The sequence below is a fragment of the Podarcis vaucheri genome, assembly GCF_965113315.1.
Source record: "Podarcis vaucheri genome assembly, chromosome: 1".
NCBI lineage: Eukaryota > Metazoa > Chordata > Lepidosauria > Squamata > Lacertidae > Podarcis > Podarcis vaucheri.
In genome coordinates this window covers 56,454,665-56,475,158 of record NC_138759.1, presented here as the reverse complement: position 1 = coordinate 56,475,158, position 20,494 = coordinate 56,454,665, and the positions used below count along the sequence as shown (strand labels likewise).

General features: G+C 41.4%; 1 protein-coding gene across 7 annotated transcripts in view; it reads right to left on the bottom strand.

The window, feature by feature from the left end:
• LRRC4C (leucine rich repeat containing 4C) overlaps positions 1 to 20,494 on the bottom strand; it is a 627,695-nt gene that overhangs the window by 105,109 nt on the left and 502,092 nt on the right. Inside the window, exon 1 of one of the 7 annotated variants that reach the window (XM_082225098.1) lies at positions 14,555 to 14,755. The exons of the other annotated variants lie outside the window; for them this stretch is intronic. The gene's annotated coding sequence lies outside the window, so the exon portion shown is untranslated. Of the gene's footprint in view, positions 1 to 14,554; positions 14,756 to 20,494 lie in introns of those variants that run through there. 7 annotated transcript variants of the gene reach the window in all.

The following is a 20,494-nucleotide window of genomic DNA, read 5'->3' as shown; positions in this document are numbered from 1 at the left end:
ACTGACTCTGACTGAGCTGTTATTTTGCCAAAAGATGAGGAATTTACAAGGAACAACATCACCACAATCACACTGGAGAAAAAGAGGGAATTAAATTTTGGGCTCCTCTCTGCAGTAGAAGTCATGGAGATATAAGTGACCAAGTGACATAAATGCACATGTGACTTTGACCATACTCTATAACACTCCAATAGATGGCTTTGGAAAGGAATACCCCCTTTTCTTCTAAGGAGAGCTGGGGGGGCAGAAGGGGGTTTGCCCATGCTCTCAAAATAGAGATGTTTTTGAAATATTGCTTTCTTGATCCAACCCCTCCTTCCCCTTTTAATAAACTTTGCATGACTACACTGTTTATCTTACTCATGTTCACAATTTTCACACTCAATCATTCTTTTTAGGGTGGTGGTGGGAAATCTCTAATAGAACTATTCTGTGATACATGGCTTTGGCATTTAATATAGTTGAGGTTTTTTATTAAATATTTATATAATAATAATTTATAAGGTCACACATCACACTGGCATCTGGGTGACCTTATAAAAATCTAAGCAGGAGGTAAATAAAGACTAAAGATACGTGTAGGGGATAAAATGTCAGATGTCATATTTCCCACCCCCCAATGTACATTTGTTAAACCTAAAGCACGAGTTAAATATATATGGCATTATGGGTGGTGAAAAAACCCCATAAACAATCATTGTGGTTACCCTTTTTATGTGAACATTTTATTCTGTATTGTAAAAATAATTTCATCCGATAATTTCTGGTTTATCTGTGAATCTTTCAGAGCTCGGATATATTCAGCTGCATTGTTGTGGTTTTGCTATTTTATTGGCTTTCACTGATTATTACTTTTGTACTCGTTACATTATAAACCACTTTGTAAAGAGCAATACAACTTCTGTGAATAAATAAAGCAAGAAACTAGTGCACAGGACTGGGCTAGACAGCACTTAAATCCACACGTGCCAGCAGTACTTTCCAGCTGCACATTTTCAAAATGATCTAGCCTGATTTCTCCTTTAAAAATTATGCTGTTCATTCACATTTTTCCTAGATGCTTACACATTTGAATTTATTATTTATTGAATGCTCCAGGGCCTATAGGCTATGTGTTCAGTAAAGCCCAGAGTGATATGGAAGCCCAGAACTAAAAAAAATACCATCTGGCCCATGTCACTGGGCATATTGTTCACCCAACATGTGATAACAGCTTCTTTTTTCTTTGTGACAGTTATGCCTGTTCTTTTTTGATGCTCCCTCAGCAGTGCAGCCTTATAAAACTAAGCATTTGCTCGAATCTGTGTAAATGCCTTTTCCCCCGAGTTGAGCAAAGATCTTAGAGGAACAGGAGTGCAGAGCGAGCGGACCGCCCCCAGCACCACTGTAGGATGCCATTGCAGCTCCCCCCCGACACGTGCCATGCCCCCCCAAGTGCCAGGTGCCACACCCCCACGGGTGGCATACCACGCCCCTGGGGTGCGCACCATGCCTCCATCTGCTCTCTGCCCCCAGTAGTGGAGCATGCAGCTTTGCCACTGCTTGGCTTCCAAACAAATCGGCTCCCAAACACTGCAAACCCAGAAGTAAGTGTTTTGGTTTGTGAATGTTTTTCAGAAGCTGAACATCCAACATGGCTTCCGCGTGAGTGCAGGAAGCTCCAACAGCCAATTGAAAGCCGCACCTTGGTTTTCGAATGGTTTCGAGAGTTGAACGGACTCCCGGAATGAATTAAGTTAGAAAACCAAGGTACCACTGTATGTAATGCACCCCCTCCAGATCTCCTACTGATGACAACTTTTTTTATACACTTGCTTGTGCTGTCCACTTAGTACTGTGTTTTGCTTCCCCTTCCATTTTTCCCCATCTTGGGAGACTGGCAACAATCACAAACTTTAAGGGCACTATTACCAGCCAGCAAATAGTGCAGCAACATATTTATTCTCCAAAATAAAATGCATTCTGACAGAGTTTTAGGGCATTTGGAGTTACCAAGAGTGAATTCACAGCAATCAGCTCATCACTAAAACATTTATATTGCTACACATTCATGGACAGCTGCAACTTCATGGCTAAAGCGATGCTGCAGAGAGTATAGCCATCTGGATTTCACAGTGGCAGAGAGACTAAACAAGAAGTCCTACACTTCCAAACATTTGATCAACAGGGGACACTTATGAATAATTTCCATTAGCTGCACAGCACAAGCTTTTGTTGCTCAAGATTCCATACAGTATCAGCAATGATGGGCATACTTCTTTGACAGAACCATTTAGTACTGTAAGCGATGATTCATTACAGAACTCAGCGTATGGGCAAGCCTATTTATTGTGAACAGCAGGCAAAAGTTTATTGACTTCAGTGATTTAAAAACTGCAAACAGGATCTTGAACTACTTTAGCTTGCAGGGAATGGGGAAGGAGAGGGAGAATCACCCAACACTTTCCATATAAAGTAAAATAGAAGCATTTTAGCATCTCATTTCAGTTTATTAGTATGAATGAATGGTGGTTGTTTTGGAAATTCTTACTTGAATGTAGCCAACAATATGCACAAGTAGCATAAACTAATATTATGTGAAACTCAAAATCCTGCATGCACTGAAATTTGGAATAGATTTGGAAGTGCCAGGAATGAAGCAGAATACATCTCTTTTGTGGAGCAAGAAAAGTTCCAAGAAACTAGAGGGCAGGTTTTGTCAAAGTACTAATCCATGCTGGAGTTTATATTTTCCCATCTTTGTGTTAGAGTCCAGCAATGAGTTTCAGTAAATGGAGAGACTGATTCACTCTTCAGAAGTGGTGCTCACTGCAATTCTTCACAAAAAGGATACAATTATTATTTTAATTTTATTTATTAAATTGCTATACCACCCTTCATCCGAGAATCACAGGGTGATTTATAATATAAACATACATAACCACATAGCAAGGCAACAAACCAAAGGAACACCCACCATACACAAACACACCGTTTAAAAGCCCATAGATTGTTTAATTAGCCAAAGGCCTGGGAGGAGTGGAACGTAACAGGATATGTAACAAGGCACCAGGTGAGCCTCCCTGGGGAGGGCATTCCATAAGCAGGGAGCCACCACAGAAAAGCCTGTTATTGTGTTGCCACCCTCCAGACCTCTCATAGAGGAGGCACCCAAAGCAGGGCTCTGTTGATGATCACAGGGTCCATTGCACTTCATATGGGGAGAGCTGTTCCTTACATAAAACATATGGTATGTTCATAACAGGTATTCTGTACGTTGAAGATCTTAGCTTGCTTCCTTTCCTAGGTCCTGAACTGTTGCCTGGGCACATTGATGGATTGCATGTTGACTTCATCCAATCAATTCATTGGTGCTGTTCATCACTTCAATGTAGGAGAGATTACCTAGCTTTGGAGCTATGGTTTGTGCTGGATGGTTTATGCCTGGACCTTGTGTTTGCTCCTGGAAGTCCTGGTGGATGTCCTGGAGATGTTTATCAGCTCCTTCCTTTCCCCGGTCTTGCAGATCTGGTCATTGTCACTTACGCTCTGGTCACATCCAGATTGGACTACTGTATGTGGGTCTACATTTGAAGATTGTTTGGAGTCTTCAGATCCTGCAAAAAGCAGCAATCCAAGTGGTTCCTGGTATATCACTCCCTCCCCCATTTGTGCTGGCTTCCAGTTAATTTCTGGGCACAATTCAGAGTGAACTTGCCCAGGCAATGCATCTGAGGCCATGCTCTATGTTCCACTACATTCAGAAACGTGCTTGGCAGAGACACAAGAGCAGTCCGTCTTGGTCGCAGCACCCAGATTGCAGAATTGACTCCTAAAAGAGGTTCAATTCAAGGTGGATGACTTTTTAAATTCCCCTGTGTTTCAGTAATCAAGTGAATCTCATTGTTCTTATTCTTATATTGTGATTTTAATCTGAAAGCCACTTTAAGGGCTAGAGACCAGAGTAGAAATTGCCTATATTTCTCCATGGTTATGCCCCAATTATGGGACTCCCTCTTTGGCAACATGCATTGTCCCCACATACATACACACTATACATTTAAAGCATTCCCTACCAAGAATCCTGGAAACTGTATTTTGTTAAGGGTTCTTCTCTGTGAGGCATAAACCACAGCTTCGCAGGGCTGGGAGAGATGTGATTTAAATGTATGGTGTGTACATAGTCTCAGTCTAAATTTAAAGATATTCCTGTTCATCCAAGTTTTTAGTGCTCAGATGTGATGGTTTTGGCATCTTAGAACTTACTTGCTTTGCTTAGATGTATTTTCAAAAGTTTAAAAATGTTCAATGTTTTTAACTGTGTATGGCTGGCTCTGTTCGCCTTTGAGGCAGGATAGAAATTTAATGATAAATAAAACATTGCTCCCTTCTTGTTAACCTATCCTCAATTTTCCAGTTTTTGACTTAGGCACATATCAGAATGGACAAATCAGTGGCCCTTACATATCAACTTACATATAGTTTGCATTTGAGGAAATGAAACATTAAAAACACACACAATATAGGTGACTAGAAATAAGAAATTCTGCACACAAACATTGTGAAAGCGTCCCTAATGTTATCAGGACTGGATTGGGAGGCAGCAAAACTGTTGCCTTTATATAAAACAGATCTAGCCATGCATGCAACTACACAGCTAAGCTAAATCACATTTATTGATTGGAAGGGAATGTGTGTCGCCTCTTGTATCAGAAGGCTATGCAGATATCCTCCATAGTGAAATCTGTCCAAGCAGACTGAATAATCTAGGTTTAATATTTTAAACCACACACAAAAAGGCATGTGTGTATGTGATGTCAAGCAAAATAACTGCAGCCACAGGAACTGGGGAGTGGGGCTGAAGCTTCTTAAAATAACTTTTTATTTAGCTATTTTAAGGAGGATTCAGTCAGCAAATTTTAATTCTCTGAAATGTGAACATCTCACCCTAGTTCCAGATCTCCAACAATTGACGGCAGTAGACCCCAATTCCATTATGCATGATGAGTATTTGAAGTAAGAAATTACTAATCAAGCCACTCCAGATTTACAGTCATTAACCACTGACCTTGAGTGCAATGCTATTAAGGCTGCGCCTTTGGAATTCACCCCAGTTTCATCACCTAGATATAATAGAATTTCTTCTGTATTAATAATTCACCTTAGCTTGACTGATTTTGGCAGCCAAACCCTTCTGAAAATTTCAGCTTTGAGTTTCCTACCCTGCTTTCTGGAGAAATACCGTATAAGCAACATCTGGATTTAGGACTTGTAAGGTTTAGCACACATGATGGCAACTGCAGCACTGTTGAAAGTTACCGTTTTGTTTTGTTTTCTGACTAAGGGCTGAGTAATGACCTAGATTTAAATCCCAGCGTATTCCACTGATCAACCTTCTTTTTCCTTCCAGACAAATTATCCCAGCTCCATCTCAGGTGTAAGACTCCCACACAAATGTGAAGCACTGGATTGATTCTGCTGCTGCTGCATTGGTAATTTCACACCCCCCCCAGTCAGCTTTCATTTCATAGGAGAAAACCATTATGGCATGTTTGAAACAACTTCTAGGTATCTGTGATGCTTACACAGTAAGCAAAATGTAAGGAGACTGCCTGGTTAAGTGCATTTCCAAACAAACAAACAAAAAACAGAAAACTCAATTTTTAAAATTTATTTTTGGCACATTGCTTGGGTCTCAAAGTCAGAAGCTAAACCTAGTTTTGGACTGCACTACTTCAGGTTGTGTGTGAGGGATTCACTTGTCTAAATGCTCTTAAATACCATAAAGCAATCCCCTGCATATAAAGTTGCCTTCTCTCTGACATGCTAGTTATGTTTGTTGCTGAGGGTGGAGATGGACAAGCATACATGCAAATGGACAAGCATACATGCAAGCGTCTAAATATAGTGTAAAAGTACTATATTCCTCTGGAAATGGTTTTATAAATTATCTGCTTTGCTGTATATGTAAGAACCAAGTCTCACAGAAAAGCTAAAGAGTAATAATCAGCATTTTTTCAAAGCCTTAGGGTTCCTATGTGCCTGAATTTCAGTTGGATTGGATTGGATATAGCCAATCCAACAATTCTAGAAAGCCCAGTTATCCATTTCATTCCCTCCCCCCCCTCTCTCTAAACATCACTACAGTATGCCACCCCATTGATTCATCTCACATACGGTAAGAGGCCTAAGCCTCTTGCATGACACCTAGTATGGACTCTCAGGAGATGATCCTCTATATCAGACATGAATGAACAGAAACAATAACAATACATAAAGTACACAAGTATTAAAACCAGTGTTCTGTCTTTCTCCCTCTTTCTGCAAACCAAATTTCTTTGCATACTATATTACAACAAACTGCAAACTAACAGGTGGTTACAGGCTAATCCTACCATTTCCACGGGCTTTTGTGGCACAGAGGCTTGTGCAACAATGTATATGGGGAAAGTGGGACAGAACTCTTTGAAATATGTACATTTTTCTAAAGAACAATAAATAGTTAATCCAGGAACTGTTGGCACTAGACTTGGCACTAGGACCCAGAAATTAACGCGCACCCCCCCCCCCGAACTATACAGTACTGAATGCAACAAGCAACTGTCCTTATGGTAAGTGTGATCCATCCAGCCAAGGAATAATGCTCGTAATAAGTCCCATTGATTTCAGTGGTGGAATTAAACACATGCTTAAGTCTCTCCCACCAAAATTAATGGGTTTTTAAAGTGATTAACTCTGGCTGCATAGATGTTTAAAGGTAATTTTTATGGACTGATTTTAAAATGCAAAAGCAACTACACAAGGGATGTAAAATGCCTTAGCAGTGAAGACTGGGTAATTCTTATTTTTTAAATGAACTACTAACCACTCTGATACTTTCCCCATTTTTGTAGGGGTGCCCTGAGACTGGGGTGGACTAGGGAAGGACAGCTGGTAGGGTAAACTGGATATATGATTGTTACATTGTTATATTGCCAAAAAAATCAATTAAAATTACAAATTTAAAAATGAGCTGAGAAAACTATAAGGGGTGTTAGAAATCAAGACTGGAAGTCAAAGGATCTGGACCTAAATCTGTCAGAAACAGGGGGCAGAGTACCACATAATTGTTCTGTGCTCCATAGCATCAGGTAATGGCCAATATTGGAAAAGGGCTGCTTAAGATTCGGTACAGCTGTTTGCAGCTACTTAGGCTTTCCTAGAAACTTATTCCTTTCGTCTTGTGAAATACACAGGGTCCCCTGCACTGAAGATCCGAAGACATAATTATGATGTTAAAAAGTTCTTTTAACCCCCAGCACAAGTTACAGCCAACAAGCAATGCCTATTTATAACATTTGTATTCCACCCAACCCCAAGGATCTCAGAGGAGTGTATCTGGGGTCACTCCATTTCAACCAGCACTCCATTAGGCAGGTGAAAATAAGATTTTGGTTCTCCCAGGCCATCTATTTACCCTGCTTAGAAAACAAAGGTATTGGTCACATCTTGAAAGTAATACGAAGGAGGCATTTTCACCCGAGTGTAGATTATTATTACGCCTAACATATATCACAAGCACACTTCTATAGAGATCATTCAAAGCACATTTTTCACCTCTTAATTATCACTTAGGTTAAAGGCTTGTGAAGAAATATGCTAGCACATTAAATGTCCTTCTGAGGCTGGATTGCCTGACTTGCCTCTGGCTTCTAATAACCTGAACTGTTGCAAGGACTAAGATGGAAATACACTGATTAACAGCATGCAGTTCTGTAGAATACCTTGGGACCTTAACATTTCACTCGTCAGTTGGGATTCTTGTTATTCCTAATCACACCATCTACCTGTCCCTTCAGGCTTCATAGTAATGTCATTATAAGATATCTCTTCCCTCTTTCTTTTTGTATTTCAGTTGCTATGTACCTCAAAGAGATTAGCCATCTTTTACTTATGACCTCATAGGATGCATCTATATATTATCTTTTTGCTTAAAAGTTCAGATGCTATTTCTGGCATCCAGGCAGAAGGATTGCTAAGCACTATGCCCTTTACTTTGAGCAGGGTACATTCAGAACACCAGATGTGGTGTTCTCTCTGATCTAGGAAAATAGGAAGTTAATCAACAACTCTGATACAGGCTAGAAAAGGATTCATCTCTATTTCAGCACATCTCTGCTCTTCCTCTGTTCTCTTCCTCTTCCTTTTCAGACTTCCTCTTAGGACTGATGAACAGAAACATGTTTCTGATTGGGTTCCCTCCCTCCCTCCAGCTTTCATTGACTCATTCAGCTGAGCTGGGATGAATTTACATGAGCAGAACTAATCCAGCAAAAGAATATTAGAGGAAGTTCAGATATTTAGGAGAGAAAAATGCGATCAGTCCTGCTAGGACTGTGTCCATTCAGAAAGTGACTGAATGTTCTACCCAGGTTGAAGATTTGTTGTGCCTGAGATGCTAGCGCATTATGTTCTAACCTAGCCTTCTCCATATTCTGCTAGATTTTCCACCTTCCTTCAACATTAATTGAAAATGCCCTAGAGTTGTAATGTCCAACTACACATTAAGTTCAACCAAGGGAGGATTTTCCATTCAGTTCCTGGTCTCTCAATCAGTTTAGCTAAGCCAAATTACCATATACCACAAATAGAGAGCAGGTGTGCCAGACAAGACAAAGCAAATAGATGGCTCTCTCACACATAAGCTGCACACCACCCCAAAAGTCAATTGTTATGAAAAATTATCAAGCACATTGATAATTACAAATTACAGTTAGGGATTCCTATTTGAGCCAAAGGCTTAACCAAACATATCTATATATGTCTAGCAAGAAGCATGTCCCATTGTTCTGATCAAATCAGTCCCTGGTGAAGTTTTGACTTTTGTATTTCTGGTATTCTTAAATTTTTAATTGCAATTATTTTTACTTGCTCTTGATTTTATTTTATAAGCCTTTCACAGAAATTTGTAAGGGGAAGGCTTATGTATAAAGCCATAATCAAACTTTGTTCATGCAGAGGGAGGAAAAAGAATTTGTGATAACAAAAATGAAAAGCCAAAAAAATACAAAAGGAAAGGAAAATCTCACATACTATTTTCATTTTGTAGAGCCACAATTAGAGAGTGATCACTGAATGAGAAGTTTCAAGGATGATAAAATATGTAGAGGAGCAACCATAAAAAGAAGTTGAAGATTCTGGCAATAAACTGACTACAAAGGTTGTAGGAATGCTCCAGGCATGCCATATATATTGCCTTAGGGAAGGAGACAGGGCTAGTTGGCTCTCTTCAGCTCTAGCAAAAATCTAGTGTCAGCAAACAAGCATATCTTCTTAGCTCTAGCAGGTGACAAGACGCTAATATTTAAGTAAAATACAGAGGCTTCCTACATACGCACAGAATAATTTTTCTCACATACTACATTAAAGGAAATGGTTAGAAGTGATGCCCTGATGGTTGAAAGACTATAAATGACAATTTTTAAGGGTTTGCCAGAATGTGTGTATACTAAAAGTGGTAAAGCAGTGGGCCCTGCACCAAAATCCCTGGCATAGAAGCTCCATGTCAGAACTCCCACTGAGTAATGTGGAGCACGTAGCTCCCCATGGTACTCCAGTGACCTACATGCAATGAAACAGGGGGCTGGCAGCTAGAACACAGGTGGTGTAAATCTGAGTTATGTATACCACATGGGTGAAAACTCATGTTTCTTGTCTGGCTGTATTAAATCTAGACACTGCTTTGGAGATGTGTGGAGGATGACATGGAGGAAATATGGAGACATGCTTTTTTCTTCTGCAGGTAGTAAGTGTGTTCAGATATATATATATATGTACACACACACACACACACACACACACATATATATATATATATATATATATATATATATATATATATCTCCACATTTCCTCCAATGACCCTCCTTATTTTCTCCCCACAAGGAGTTTGTGAAGTAGGTTAAGCTAAGAGAGACTGGTCCAAGAAGAGAGCTTCATGATGGAGTCGGGTTTTGAAGCCTGATCACCCCAGTCTGAGCCCAACTGCCGACCCCCGGCATCACATTGTCTTTCTTTTAAACTTGTGCAGATTTCAAAGTTCTTATTCTTCAACCTAATTAATTCCTTAAACAATCAAACAAACAAGCACAAGCCAGGTTACAAAACAAATCAAGCTAGTCAACTTTAAAACCTAACAGATGGGAAACAAATGCCAAAGAAAACATGTCGTACTGGAGAATTTAGAGAGAGACTGCTAATCTTGAAAATAAAAGACAAATTAATTTAAGTACAAATTAACCATTTCTTTCGAATCATGCCAAGACAGAAAAATGCACTTCTATACCGGCGGTGTTAAAATTAAAGCATTCTAAATCTCACCCTATTATACATTATTATTTACTGATAAGAACCAGCAGAACACTGTCCCACCCAGTAAGCATAACAATGTCTTACATTGTGTAACCTATTTTCCTGGGTTTGGTTATAAAAGGGCACAGAAAGCTGCCTTATACCCAAAGATCATTGGTCAACCTAGAGCAATTTCGTTTTTACTTACTGGCAGTTTCACTGAGACTTTTCCAAGATGCCATGAATTGAATCTGGGACCTTTTGCATGCAAAGCAGTGTACTGCCAGTGAGCTACTGCCCTTCCCCATTCCTGTTAATCTGCTCACTAACCATTTCTGCTGAGGAACAAGGATGGAGGTCATTTTTACCAATTATTCACCCTATGCAGCCCCCCCCAAAAAAAACCTCCTACTTTGGAAGGGTGGTGCACTCTCTGGAGCAGTGTTTGTGAATAAAAGGGAAAGGGGCAATCAGGCAAAATCACCTTCCACCACCCCTTTCTCCAGTGTAAGCCTCAGCGAAATCTCAGGCACTTCTATTTGCCAATGGGTCACAGTGGATCCAACTAGCATTGTCCTGATTCATGAACTGAGAGTAATTAATCCCTATTTGTTGGCTTATTTTTACCATTTTTCTTTCTCCTTAATGACTACATGGTTTGTTGTTCTGGTTCTTTGGTACAATATACTTTTATTGTGTTATGGAATGTTGAAAACTCAATATGCTGATGAAAATTAAAGTTACATAAATTAAGAAATTTGAGATGGGTATCTATAGAAGAACAAGAAGCTCTTATTATTATCCCCAAGGAATCAGCTGACCCCCTGTATCTCATGGTGATGCTGAATAACTGTGCACAACATCCGGGCAGAAACAGCACATAAAGAAATTCCATGGCAGATGCCATCAAAGTGTAAAACTCAATTTTTCTGGAGACAAATTCAATCACAAGCTATCTGTTTGATCCAATGGCAGATGATTCAGTTCAAGAAAGTGCGGATTAGAAACTTACAGCTTTGCCGCTTTGAAATGTCTCCTCAGGTTTTGGAATTCCAAAATACTTTATCTTGTTGCCAAAGAGAAACCAATGGCAATAGCAATTCTCCATTAATCCACTTTTGATTTCTGAATCCAGTTTTGATGTATGGATTTTGTATTTCTGAATTTTGTTTGGACAAAGTTTGTCCCTACTGCCACTGCCAATTCCTCTCATAGAAGCTGACTAGACCTGGGGTCAGCAAACTTTTTCAGCAGGGGGCTGGTCCACTGTCCCCCAGACCTTGTGGGGGGCCGGACTATATTTTTTGGGGGGAATGAACAAATTCCTATGCCCCACAAATAACCCAGAGATGCATTTTAAATAAAAGGACACATTCTACTCATGTAAAAACACACTGATTCCTGGACTGTCCGCAGGCCAGATTTAGAAGGTGATTGGGCCGGATCCAGCCCCAGGCCTTAGTTTGCCTACCCATGGACTAGACTGACAATTGTTTCTTAATTGTTTCTTAATTCAATTACACCTACCCTCCCAGCATAGGCCCCTGAGATGGCTATCTCACTCTCTTCTGTCCTGGTGTGGTGGTGAAGAACCTGTTTCCATGTCGCAGTGTCTGCCCTATCCTGAAAACATCTGACAAGTAACAATGGGAGGCATTTTCCTTATCAACTCGCCATTAGGAATACAGAAGCACAAATGGGACACTCACAGTTTTTATTGCACACTGTTAATTGTAGGCACAGTAAGTACTGACAGCATCACTTAAAAAAGCGGGGGGGGGGATTGCCAAACTTTTTGCTCTTGCTTGGCCTTTATGCCTCTGAAACAAAGCAGCTTTCCCCATCATCACATCCATAAGCTAGGCAATGCTGTACTCCATCAGTTCCTTTCCTGTCTGCTATGTACTTCTGCAACTAACAGGAACTAAGGGAGATAAAAGAAGGAAACCCTGATAGGATCAGCTGGCTTCCCGTTGGTCACTGCTGCTGTAGGTCTTGCTTGTGTGGTGTGCCCAGCACCAAGGGAAAGAACATCCTTGCCTCGGCAGGTTGCCTGTAGAGAGAAAAGAAGAAGATGAGGAGAGTCCTGAATAATGGCTAGCAGCTTCATGTGAGTGAGGTTCACAAGTGTGTGCTTAAGAATGCTGCAGCCCAAGTGCTTTCCCATTCTGCATGTTCTTCCAGCCCCAATTGGTGTGTCAAAATAACGTACCCAGGCAATACTTCCTCCTCCAGTTCAATGTAGGAAGTTCCACTGGAATGGTCTTCAGCAACTGTTTGTTCTGCTCCATTATCTCCTGATTCTGAGCCTGCAAGGGGGGAAAATAGTAATCATGTGTTCTTGACCAATGGTAGCAAGCAGTGAAGATGTGCTTGATAGTCCCCCTAAGCAAGGCTACCCAGAACCTTCCCTAATGTGTGATGAAAACTTACCTGGGTGTATGTGAGTTCTGCATTCCCCAAGGCCGACATGCCCCGTTTTGCCATATGAGGCAAGTTGGGAAGTACCATCCCACCCTGCCACTTCTGCACCGTCCTGCCACCACCACTGCAGAAGAGGTGCTGGCATTGGCACCGATTTCTGGCAAGATGTCCCCAGAAATTGGTACCAATGCTGGTGTTGCTTTCTCCCTAATGGCAGAGGTGCCAGCAAGGCAGGGCGCTAACTTGGGGACTTCTGCTGCCTGAGGCAGCTACTTCACCCTGCCTCATGGGTCAAGCCTGGCATTCTCCAACAGCATTGCCTTTTCTGCACAGTAGTTATTTGCCCAATATGGGAGATACTTTCCACATTGTAGGAGGACAGAATGACCATGCATGTGTGAGTGCTCTAAGCACCACTTGGAGCCACGGAAAGGAATGGAAGGTGTCCAGGGGTCAGTTCTGGGGCATAGGCCTCCCCCAACCCTGCTAAGCCCTTTTTTGCTTACCTGTGTGTGGTATCTCCTTTGGGTAGTCCTGGTTGCAGTGGTGAAGCTGGCATTCCTGCCTCTTGCTGGTCTCACAGTACAGCCTCTGTAAGTATTCTGAGAGGAATGTTATTCACCTGCTCCCACCTCTTTGTTCTTAGACCTGGCTGTTTGTTATTTGTACAAAGTGATCCCTTTCAGCAAATTGTTCAGGTTCCCTGTTACAAGAATTCTCTGTTGTATGCTGCAGCTTTCTAGACAAGAGGGTTGACTGGTGTAGAAATGCACGTCACATCTTGACATAAGAACTGTGCTCCTTTGTGGGTCCTTATATAGTCCCAGATCTGTGCCATGATGGAGTTAGTCAGAATCCCACCTTCAACAACCCTCTGCATGTGTTGAGATTCTGCATTAACACATGAGGGAGGGCTGCAGGGATGAGTGTGTGGTCTCCAGTCCACCACCAGCAATCTTTGCTTTCTCCACAATTCCTGAGGGAAACTGCATAAAGCAAGGAACCTTCTATATCAGACTTCCTCAGACTTGGCCTTCTAGATGTTTTGAGATTACAATTCCCATTATCCCTGACCACTGGTCCTGCTAGCTAGGGATCATGGGAGTTGTAGGCCAAAAACATCTGGAGGGCTGAGTTTGAGGAAGCCTGTTCTATACCCATGAAGACTCATAACACATTTTACAACTCTGGAACAAAACAGGATTCTAAAATGCACAGGGAACCTAAGTAGATGGAGAAGGCTCTCTGCTTCACACAGTCACTCTTGAACACATGGAGGGCCACAAGATGGGCAATGGGACCAGAGCTGACACACTAGTCTCCTTGTCCCCTTGTTTGTTACATTGACCATGAACCTGTGTGCCTGAAGAGGATTAATGAAGAAGGTGGTTGGAGGGGAAAATGTGAGTGGAAGTGTTGAGCTCTCCATTGACTACATACAACAAATTGTTTCTACTTAGTGCATCACTGTAATGCTCTTGTCAGACTGGGACTGACAATGAAGTGAATATAAGCTGCCAACTGAGTTTGCCACATCCCTAACATTCCCCCACCATACTAGCAGTTTCTGCCAGTGCGTGCCACAAGACTACCGGGTGTTGTTGGGCTGCAACTGCTACCAGCTCCAGCAAGCATGGCCAAGAACCATCCTGTACTAAATTATTACAAATCCACTGTGTTGCATCAGTGCAAAGAAAATTACTAGTGAAGTCATCCCCATGCAGCAAGCATAACTCAATTATAAAATAATCACAATTAAGTAAATAAATACTACATCCCCCCCATACACCATTAAACTTTAGGGCTGCAGTCCACAACTCACCTATGCTTGTTTCATCACATGCTTCCACACAAACAAAATTAAGTACATCATTTCAATTGGTTTGTGGATCATATACTGTCCATTGATATTTCTTGATCTAATGCACGCTGGGGGGAAAATGTTTTGCAGATCATTTGTCAATTATTCTGCTGAAAATTCCTGGAGAGCCATGGAACTGACTCATTCAGTTAGTCCATTCAATAGAAAAGGCCCCAGTGGGAGTAGCAGATTGCAAAGCTCACCACAAACATCATCTGCCTGGAACATGTGATCCAGCCAGGGCATGCAAAATAATGCTCCTTTATTTTTAGTTCTCTAACTGCAGGGAAGGACTTAAATCCTAACCCTGAGTCTAAAAAGCTCACATCAAGACTTGCAAGCTAACATGAATCACACCCTGGGCTTTTAAAACACAAAAAGAGAAATGTGAAGAGACAAACTACTGAATACTTAAGAGTGCAAGCAATTAAGCAAGTCTAAAATGCTTTCAAAAGGACCTTGAAATCATCACAAAACAAATGGAAGATACTACATAACAACCAAAATTGTGAAATAATAAAGTGTATAGAAACCAAAGGTGACATGGCCAAGGTAATATAGGATGCTGAAAAAATCCCATTGCACGTGACATTATAAAGGGTATAAAATGTTTCTAATTTAGGAGTGGGCCAAATTGTTTTCATCAATTTTGTTGTCAGTTCTTGGTGTGGAACATTTTGGTAACTTAAAGGTAAAGGGACCCCTGACCATTAGGTCCAGTCGTGACCGACTCTGGGGTTGCGGCGCTCATCTTGCTCTATGGGCTGAGGGAGCCAGCGTTTGTCCGCAGACAGCTTACGGATCATGTGGCCAGCATGACTAAGCCACTTCTGGTGAACCAGAGCAGTGCACGGAAACGCCGTCTACCTTCCCGTCAGAGCGGTACCTATTTATCTACTTGCACTTTGATGTGCTTTTGAACTGCTAGGTTGGCAGGAGCTGGGACCAAGCAACGGGAGCTCACCCCGTCGCGGGGATTTGAACCGCCGACCTTCTGATCAGCAAGTCCTAGGCTCTGTGGTTTTACCCACAGTGCCACCTGCATCTCTTACCTTCCTTGGTAACTTACAGGGGGACAAATAAGGCCGTCTCCTCCTCCATCATTTCCTCTGTCTGTCTGTCTGTGTATTTGAGCTTTTCCAACCCCAAGAAAGTGCCAGATAATCTCTCCTCCCCTTGGATAATTTACATAAAATGGCTTCCCCAGTTTCTCTTTGGAAAATTTCAAGTTGCCATTTTCACACATATCTAGTAGGGACCACTGCAGTAGTCCAGTCTGAGGAAGGGTGGTCAATTAATGCACAGATAATGGAGGCCAAGACCATCCTTTCTAGGAAAGGCTACAACTGAGCAAAGCTGGAAGAAAGGTATGACCAGCAAACATCACCACCCAGGTATCAGGGGAAAGCACTGGATTCCAGAGTCCCCCAAACTGTGTACCTGCCCCCGACTTTTTTTTTAATGGAAATTTATCTCCTGACCCAATCTGAGGCTCAGAAAATATTGCTCACACCCTGCTTTCAAAATCTTTCCTTGAAGAAATAAAACTCTGCTGCTTTGCAGTAAAAGCCCACATCTCATGGGGGACCCTCTCATTTCTAATGGAATTATGCCTCAGGGCCAAGGAAAGCAACAGAAAAATCTCAGTGAAGCATCTGCTTTAAAAAGCTGATTCCTGGAAAACAGGCTGCAGGAAGGAGGGGGCTGCCAAAACTACAAGTCCCAAAGCTTCTTGCACCAACAACATCTAGCATCCAAATTGCTCAGCTACCCTGAGAAAAGTTCACGTCTCAGTGTCCTGGCACCTGGGCTGCAAATGAATCCTTCGGGGCTAGAGGGAAGGAAGGAGAGACCCTCCAGCAAAATCTCGCTACAGCCACCATCAGAAAATGGGGGGAAAGATTGGCAGTTGTGGAACAGAATATTCAGGAACTCATAGTGGTAGGTTGAGACAGCTCATGGGAGTTGGGTGGTGGGTGTGATACTTTTTTGGGAATTGTGCAAAAAAATCTTTGTGAAGCCAGTGTGAGATCTGGACCCAACACCACCCTCCCCCCTGCCCATCTGAATACAGATGAACTTACAAGAACTCTTATTTATTATTACAGGAGATATATAAAAGAAATCACATGACACTTATTCATTTTTAGAATAATATGTGTGATATGGGGGCGGGGAATCTCTCCATTGCATAACAATACTTGTTCAAAGATATGTAAATCTGTGCTGGAGGTATAAACTGCAGGGGGGTGGATCTATAATATCTTCCAGTAGTGAGAAGCAGTGATGCAGTTGTAGGGTCTATGGTTATCAAGTGCTTGTTTGGACAACATTTAGTTTTTCATCTTGCATTGCAATTGCTATGTAGCTTCACAAGGCCTGAGATAACCTCTATCATTAAATGAGACTCAAATGCATTCCACCTATATCTCCCCAAAATGCATTATGCACCCAGCGGGCAGCATAGGAATGTACACATGACCTCAAACAGTACTAGCATACAAGAAGGTGCAGCACAAAACTTTCTCAATCAATATTATTAATGTGATAGTATTGGATTTGACCTCTTCTATCCTTGGCAATCATTTCTGGAAAGGCAGGTGTGTTACGGGATTCTGCCATTTTACCCATTCATGTCCTACAGTCCGATTCTGAACCGGCAAAACAATAGATTTCCTAATGAAGGCCACAACGTAGGAAACCTTGCTCATTGCTTTTAATCAGCTGTAATCACTCCTCCATTGAGAAACTATGGCAGAATCAGCAGGAGTTCTTGCTATATCTGCACATGCCAGTAGCATTATTTAATGAGCTTAGACTAACATCAGCCTTGAGTTCTCTGCAAATATGGTGTTGCAAGTGAACATCTTACTAGGAAACCTAATTCAGATCTTTTTCATTCCCACAGAAACTGAATGTGCTGAAATACATTAATTACTATACTTTAAACTATTATTTATTATTGAAAGGGCTTTAGGCATTTCTTGCAATAACTGAGCACCAAACCTTAAATATACTCTGCTTGTCTTGCTACCCATAAGACAATCTTACCCACATTTAAGAATAACTATATGATTGTTGACCCCAAATGGTTATGTTCACATTTCAGGTAATTCTGAGTAGTGGATACAATCCTCTCTTTTTTAAAAAGCACATATTCAATAGTATAGGATGTTCCATTCACGCCAAGGTATATGAATCCTGAACTAGTCAAGTTAGTGGGTTTGCTGAAAGCACACTCTATGTGCATGGAATCCAAATAGTACACATTTATTTGGTTCAACATGAAAAGAAGCTTGTGATCAGCAGCCTGATTCCTGTCACCTGTGGCAAGTAGGTTTGCAAAGAACTGCCTACAATACACATCCACAGCAAAAGCAGAGTGCACAGTAAATAGAACCTATAATCAAATATCCCGAACAGTGCAATTGAGGCTGGCCTTGGACATAAAAGGGAGCAGTCAGAAACAGGATTCTCAAGCGATTCCTACACTTTCCCAGCTACGCTTCTGATGTAATGCCCAACATATTGACTTATGCATCTCTGCTGTGTGGGATGAATAAAGTAGACAAGCATCTCTGCTGGGGGGGTTACCAAGCTGCTGTTTCAGATGTTACACTGAAACTGTCGAAAGAGGGTAAAGGCTTGATCACACTTTCTCTTTCTGTCATTCCAATTGATAATCCATCACAGTAATCTGCAATCTGAAAATCCCATTTAGCCATGCACCTCTCTATAGGAGATGTTCAAAACTTAGTTTTGTTTATTTATTTCATAAAATCAATACTTGATTATAAAAAAACAAACAAACCTGAAAGTGGCTTACAAAAGATTATTTATACCATGAGTCAGTGACCCTGGTTTTTGTGAATGGGGAATGCTCTTTGACATTTCCCATTGGCCAGAGCATGAAGCAGAGCTGCCAACTGTCTCCCCTGCTGTTTGCCTGGCCATAGAACCCTGAGCTTTGGCGCTGGAAGCAAATGATAATTGTAAAAGGTTTTGATTTTTCTGGAAAAACCCATCTTATCAATATGATCACAGATGATGTTGTGCTATTCCTTTCTGTTCCTGAAACCTCATTATCTGCTGTCATGCCTCAACTTGCTATATATAGCAAAATATCTTTCACTGTTAACTAATTTGAGTGAGTGTATATGCACCTCGTCAAACCTACAACTGCAAAGTCAGAAAACAACTAGCCTGAAACTCTGTACTACCTACCCACCAACCTTCCGATCAGCAAGCCCAAGAGGCTCAGTGGTTTAGACCACAAGGCCACCCACTCCCCTGAAGCGAGATGAGCACTACACCCCATAGTCACCTTTGACTGGACTTAACTGTCCAGGGGTCCTTTAGCTTTTACCTTTCCTACCTACTTTAAATACCAGGGAGTGAACATACCTAAGAATTTATCTAAACTATAAAAATTGAACTTTATGCCCTTGATTAAAAAAACAACAACAACTAAGCTAAAAAAAACCTGGTTAATGCTAACATTCTCATGGTTGGGCAAAGCTTCTATAGCAAAAAATGATGCTATTACTGCAGCCATCTTTACTTATTCCAAGTATCACCAATAAGCATACCCATATCTCATGTTAATAGATGGCAAAAAATATAGGGTCAAGAACAGGGGTTGACAACCTAAGGCCCATAGGCCACAAGCAGCCCATGGGGGTCGTTTAACTGGCCCATGGACCCCTGCCGCCCACACAGTTGGCTCCTGTGTGCCGTGCTAAACCAGCGTGGAGCAGAGGAGGGACGCCGTCGGTGATGCTGCCCCCCTTCCCATTGGCTGCAGGAAGCTCCTGCAGCCAATGGGAAGCTATGCATGCTTCCTCTGCGCTGGAAGGAGTGCCAGAAATAGTGTTTGTGCATGCATGCATGCGTGCGTGCGTGCACACACACACACACACTCCGGCCCACCGCAGCGTCTGTGGGACTGTGAACCGGCCCAAGCCACAAAAACTTTGCCAACCCCTGGTCAAGAAAGAAGGGTCACAAAAGGAGGAGGTATAGCGATACCTATCCTAAAATGGTATAAATACTCTGCTCACTTGTACAATAACCTTTTGGTTTTCCAAGGCTTACGCCAGCTCCCATAGTTAAAACTGGAGGATGATAGAGGTCACGACATTATGCTTTTATTCTCTTATCAGAAAATGGACAACAAGACACCAGAAGACATTATTAACCCCTTTCTAAAATCAGATTTGACCATATGGAAGCAATGGAGACTGAAACGTTTACCTTTAGATTCCCCTTTGGTTTCAATAACTCTTTCTTTCACACAGCAGCCAAATCAGCCTCATTTGCTAGGTGGGAAATGGTAGGATTATATAAACTCAACAACTTTTGCACTGAACAAAAGCCTCTTGCAGCTCCAAAAAAAAATTTTATATTGGGAGATATACCACGTCTCTGGTTATAGATACACCAGATTGTACATTTTCTATATCAGCCAAATATAAAGACTCAAGGATTATGCAACTTAGTTTTGAGTTGCTCAACAGAACCAACCCACTGGGAAAGGAAATCATCTCCCAACTATATAAAATCCTCACAAAATTGGCTACCCTTCATCTCACTTCATTAAAACTAAAACGGGGAAAATATTTTTTTTGAGAAGAATTAGAGGAACAACTCTGGGAACAAGCCTGGAATAAACTACCACTTGGATCAATCTCAATCAGAACTCAAGAAAATACTTTAAAGATAGCACATTGCTGGTACATGTGCCCAGGTGGATTATATAGAATTAGTAATAACACATTCAACCTTTGCTTGCGAGAATGCAATTTATCTAGTACACACGTGGTGGCTTTGCCCCAAAATTATTCCCTTTTCGGAAAACGTTTTTCAAACAATTAATCAAATGATTGAACAATTGCTACAACC